Source organism: Vidua chalybeata, chromosome Z (genome assembly GCF_026979565.1).
Source record: "Vidua chalybeata isolate OUT-0048 chromosome Z, bVidCha1 merged haplotype, whole genome shotgun sequence".
NCBI lineage: Eukaryota > Metazoa > Chordata > Aves > Passeriformes > Viduidae > Vidua > Vidua chalybeata.
In genome coordinates this window covers 37,914,739-37,920,827 of record NC_071570.1, presented here as the reverse complement: position 1 = coordinate 37,920,827, position 6,089 = coordinate 37,914,739, and the positions used below count along the sequence as shown (strand labels likewise).

General features: G+C 36.6%; 1 long non-coding RNA gene across 3 annotated transcripts in view; it reads left to right on the top strand.

The window, feature by feature from the left end:
• The window catches only part of LOC128782359 (uncharacterized), a 30,465-nt gene extending 25,300 nt beyond the window's left edge, over nt 1-5,165 (top strand). For all 3 annotated transcript variants that reach the window (XR_008428746.1, XR_008428744.1, XR_008428745.1), the window contains one exon: nt 5,077-5,165. This is a non-coding gene — a long non-coding RNA (uncharacterized LOC128782359). The remainder of the gene's footprint in view (nt 1-5,076) is intronic.
• The last annotated feature ends 924 nt before the right edge of the window (nt 5,166-6,089 follow it).

Here is a 6,089-nt window from a genome sequence, read left to right as displayed (position 1 = left end):
TGCAGATTTTTTTTTTTTTTTTTGTAGATTGGCTAAGAATATCTCCCCTGATGTCCCACATTGTTGTGCTAAATGCTAAAATTCAGAACTGTTGTATTAAACATATGTAATAGGATTGCCTTTCCATCTGAATGCAGGAGGAATCCAGGCAGAAATCCCCACAGGAATTCAGTTATTTCATCTATACTGCACTACATGAGGACAAGTTTTATGCTTTATGAAAAGTAAAATTATTTCTATTTCTCTACAGCAAAACCAAAATCAAATATCAAATGCACAATGGCTGATATGACTTTAGGAGTGACCATTTAAAGGCTGTAGTAGAGAGGGAGTGCTGTTTCCCAAGATTATGATTTTTTTCTTATATTTTTTGGTGTCCAATTTTACTGCTGCTGGCATAGACTCAGCTCCCACATGAGGATTTTTTTGTGTAAGTTAACTGCTTTTTGTACAGAGCAGTATCACCCTCAGCACTTCCCAAACACAAGCCATTTTTCAGCAGGTCTAAAATTATCTTGAAGTTGCAGCTGGAACCCTTCACCTCAGTAAGTTTTTCTATATCTTTCTGGATGTTAACTCTACCCAAACCACAGCCTGTCATTAGGATCACCAGGATTCCAGTCTGGGTGGAAACTGTGGTAGCAGCACGAAAAACCCCATTGAAGTGCAGAGACCTTTGGAAGACATCAGCTTTCACAAATGCCTTGAAAATGGTATCAATAGCAGTTTGTGAAAAATCTGCTTGCAGCAAAGCAATCTGGTAGCTAATCTTGCGATGGCTTGCTCAGGAATGCATGGTTTATTATTAAAGTAATCTTTTAAGATTTTATTGGAATGTGCTTCCACAGAGATGTTTTTGCCTTTGTGTGCTTTACTCTGTGTGTGTCATCTTGTCCATAATTAAACTTTTCACTGAGAGACCTGGGACTTTTTTTTCCTTAAACCTCCCACTTTGAATGCTGGAATTTCTTTTGAACTTTAAATACTTCCTTGGAATTTGCCATAAGGTAAACTGTCTGCTCCCATACACTTTCCTGCACTGCTACAGACATTGCAGACACACAATAAATGACTGAATGTAAGAGAACTTGCAAACTTCTGTCTTACTGTTAAAAAAAGTCTGACAGGAATGAAGTAGTTGTTCAGATGCTCATGTTATCCCTAGAGCATTCTCACTTTGGAATATGTGGGGGAAAAAATAATGGAAAACTGCCCTAGAAATTACATTTTCAATAAAGCTTCACTACTGACAACTGGAAAAGACTAAGTATGACAAAGGAAACATGAAGGAAGAATTTGTACTTCAGCCTTTGGACTTCTCAGCCAAGTTTCTCATGTGACTTGGACTTGCTGACCACTTCTTTTTATAAATTCAGTTAAAGATAAAGTCCACAGAGTATCCGAAGCAAAAAGCTTCCTTGCTGTTTTAAAATCTGAAATTACAATCTATAGTTCATTTTAGTACTGCAGTAGGCATATCTCCAGGAAATGCACATTGATAACCTCAATACCCAAGTACTGGTTCATCAAAAGACCTCAAACTTGTCTTGAAAATATTTTATCCTGGAATCAAGGATAGACTTGAATAATTATTTAATTGGAGGCTTGAGGCCCAAATCTGGGTGTTTCAGACAGACTGCCACAGGGATTTAAATTGGTAATATGGTCAGCAATTCAGAAGTGATTGAGTTGGAGAAGTGTAAGAGCTGTTGAGACTCAAATAAGTTAAAACTACTCTCAGTCTGTGCCTTAGCCACTGAGGTAAACCCAATTATTTTAGATTGCATTCAGTGGTATTTGCTAACAGGTACAGCTAACAGCTCTCTCAGCTGCTGACAACTAATATGTGGCTGACAGTGGATAATTTCCAGCACTAGTTTACTGTCTGACTTGCTTCAGGTAGGAATACTTGAGGAGGAGATGGTGGATTTTAGGACCTTGCCACTGCTGCAGCCTTCCAGCTCTTCCAAAACAAGAGACTTATTGAGTTGTTCAGTGGTTTTTTGCATATCCTCTCATCTGCAGCCATGTTTCCCTCATGAATTTATCCAAGCAGAAAATACATTGGTAGGCAATATTATCTGATTTGAAAGAGTGCATTACCCCAACCCAGGTTAGATAAATAAACAGAGTATTTTGTTTGGCAGCCATCAAGATCAGTAAGAGCCAATACCTAAGCCGTGTTCTGTGACTGTGAGGCTACTCTTTAAACAGTGGGAGGTGACTTCTTTCTTGACAAAACATGGCCAGAATCTGTGGCCTGATTGACAGGGCATGTGCACGTACATTCCTGCTTTCAGGAAGGGATCTTGCCCATGGTGTGCTTCTTCTTTGGAGAGGTGTTATGTCCAGAAGAGAGGGAGAATTTCATACCATTTCCTTGGCAATGTTTCCTGTTGGCTGGCTGCAGCTCCATCTGTTTTCGTGTATTACATAATCTGGCTCTGTTTTTTGAGTCCACAGCTGGTGCTTGACTTTTGGGCTTCATAATATTTAGCATCCAAACATGTGAGCGAGCCACTTCTGGGGTCTGGCTCATTATTCCTAACCTGTTAAATGGAGTTTGACAGTTCACTTTTTTAGCTGTGTTTGCAAATTCTGGTTAAAATGTTTTGATTTTAAATCATCTAGATAGTTTTACAAACCACTCCTACAAAACAAGTCTTACTCCTTTCAGTTAATTGAAACCTGTCTTTGATGCGCTGCCTGATTCCCTATGTGTCAGTGTGAAAGTTTGTCCTCAGTCCTTATGATTTGTAAAGAAAGTTGATTAAATTAGGCATTATACACAATTTAGATCTTAGAAAATCTAGAAAAATGTATTAAAATCCACAGGATTTTATTTGATGTAACATAATTGGGTGTAGGAATCTTGCCAATATGGGTTCTGTCACATTTTCGAAGTTTGTCTCTGTAGTTATGAAGTACATAGAGTGAGCAGAATTGAGTCTGAGATTAAATAAATTTATATGAAATTCCAGGAACTAAACCTCATCTTTGAATTTATCCAAGTAAATGTGTAAGTAACTGAGGAGCCCAAACAAGTACAAACAAGTGCCCGAAAGGTGTCAGCTTAATCTGTAACATTATTTTTGTGTTTAGCTCATAAATAGTCAAGGCCAGGAAACAACACTGCTGGGATCAGTCATCCAAAAGAAGAAAGACGCACAGTTCTTTCTTCTATTGCTTATACAGAAGCTACTTTGGTTCCAACCGTTCTGTGCTCATGTACTTTCAGAAATCTTCCTCAAATGGTGTTTACTATGTAGGTTATTTCACCTGATTCAGTCAGTGCATTCCCAAGTAACACACTACTCTGAGGCCAGCCCTGGTATATTTCTGTAAGAATACTCAAAAGGTAGCATAAATACTTTCAAGAACATTTTTGGATGAAATATGCAGTGCAGACCTTTGGACAGATATGATTTAAACAGTTTTTTATCTGCTCATCTTCTTTCTCTTGGTCCATGTACCTTATTCCTCTAAGTCAGAAATATGTAACATAGTGAAATATATTTTTAGTGAACCTCTCACCATAGAACATAACATTTCTATTATGTAGTCACAAAACATTTTGCAAGTAAATTGCTTTCATTAACTGAGGTTAAAAAGAATGGAGTTCAGAGGGGTACTTTATGCTACAGAGTAATTTCACATTCAAAATTGAATTAGAGCTCAAGATCTCCTATAAAAGTACTGAAATTAACCTGCTTGAGCAAAGGCTTTCACTTATTTGCTAGCAGTGTCCAGGCTAAATTTTGTTCTTCTATACTTTTAACATCCTCAAGGTATGAGAGGTGATAACTTCCATAAAATTAACAGGATATTTATGGTATTTAGATGTTGGTGATATAATATGTTGTCTATGGAGAAGAATCAATCCTCTTTGTGCCTTTACTTTTCATTAAATTTTTCTTCTCACTTTATTGGTTTCTCAGCATTCCTTAGAGCTATCCCTGCACTTTTCACATAAGGCAGTACATATTACCTTTGCTTGTTGCTTGGTTCTTGTTTCTCTAAATCTCTGGAACTACACCTTCAGCTAGGATTGTCCAGTTGTCCTTGATCCTAATTTTCTAGAATAGCTTCTTCTTAGTAGCCTTACTGTCTAGTTGTCAACTCCTATTTCAGGATCTTCCTTTTCCACCTTGTAAATAACACATCATGAGAAATACAGCGAAACTGCTGCCTCTTCCTTTTTTGTTCTTTTTTAGTTTGTCAGTCTCTGGCATCAGCTCATCAAATGTGAGCTTTTTACCAGTGTTTGTGATCTGACATATCTCCAGTTCAAAGAGAGGGACAGATTTGGGGACCCTCTAAACTGACCCATCCCTTCCATTCTATGGCTCATTTCATTCATCCTAAATTTGCAAAGTTTGACTAATAATATTTTGTTCAGGTTGACTCATCCTTACTGCCATCTAAAATTGTTCGTGTTTCACATAGGGTTAATATTTTTGGTTTTAGTTAACAGAAAAGGACACAGAGGATCATTATGCAAACTCCTATTATATGTTCCTAATCTATACAAGAAAACGGAAGCTCAGCTTTTGGTGTTTTGCCTCTGAGAGAAAAACAGTGATTTTATCTGTTGAAAGCCTGAACTGGTCTCTTATCTTTGGGGTAGTGAGCTTTAACAGACTATGATTCCTGTTTAATCTGAAATGTTTTTATCTTAGACAACTGAGGTCTTGGAGTTTTGATGCTTAGTTTGTGGCCCCTGACCACATCAATTTGTCTTTGCTTTACTCAGACTAACAGGAAAGCTAGGGCAAAGCCTTTTAGTAATTTCCAAATAAATAAAGTTTGTAGGGTACTTGTAAGATCAGCGCTAGGATATGACTCTTACTTCTTGGACTTTGCTCATTCCTGTAAACTTCCTGTTTGCAAAATTTTTCTTCTAAAAAGCTTTCTCTTGCTGTTTTTCAGAGTTTGATATTTTTGCAAGTCAAATTACACTTTGTGCTTCCTTTTGTCATATCTGATACAAAAAATGTTGAGAAACATTTGCAATGTCATAAGAAGATTATGATTTGAAACACCTGATAACATTCAAATCTTATTGCCTCTCCCCAGCTGTAGCGTTCCAAGCAGTCTGGAAGATAAGAACACTGTCATAACTAGAAGACAGATGGTTTGCAAAATGGATTCAGGATTTTCCTAATAAATGCAGATTACTCCTCCACAAAAGAAATTTGGATTTGGGTAGTGTAAAATATTAGAGAAATGTAGAACAAATTAATTTACATAAATACAACTGTAAAAATGTATGGAGTTAAACACAATTTGCTTCTTCTTGGGAAAATGATTGCTGCATATGCTCTAGCTCATGCTGAGGAATTGGCATCATAGGGCATAAGCTACTATATCAGTGATCTCTCTACAGTGCATGACACTGATTACTCAAAATACAGCTTTGTTTTCTATAAAATGGCATGGAGGTAAATAGAAAAATCATGATAGACTAAGTTTTTTTTGTAATAATAGCCACAGAATTCCACATACAAAAAAAATTGCTGACAAGAAACTTCACTTTCCTTAACCTCTTTCCCATACTTCCTTCAATCATAGCAGACAGAGGTTATATTTTTTAAGAGAGGGTATCTATCCAAGTTCTGTCTCATCCCATCACTTGGCAGTTTATAAAAATGATTTGCTAATACCAGAGGCCCTCTTTCTCTTTAGGTCTCATTTGTTTAAAATATAAATTACTGAAATATTTCAGAAGCAATACCTATGTTACAAGTGTTTGGTAAAAATGTAGCTTCCTTTTCTCTTAGTTTTCTTTTACGAATGTTCCTTTAAGAGTTACTATAGCAATGCAAATTCTATTGAGACTGTAAACATTAATGATGACTTGGAAGTTGACACCCTACAAAAATATTTCAGTCATTCTAAGTAAGACTTCCAACAGCACTGTTATAATATGCAACTCCTACCGAGAACAGCAGGACTCAGTTTTTCAAGAAAATAGTCTATATACTAGACAGCAAAACTGCAATGAAGGGAAAATAATACACTCTAATTTTGCAACAAACCAAAATTCCCATTTCAGCATATTCTGATGCCATATTTATTATGTTTTGGGA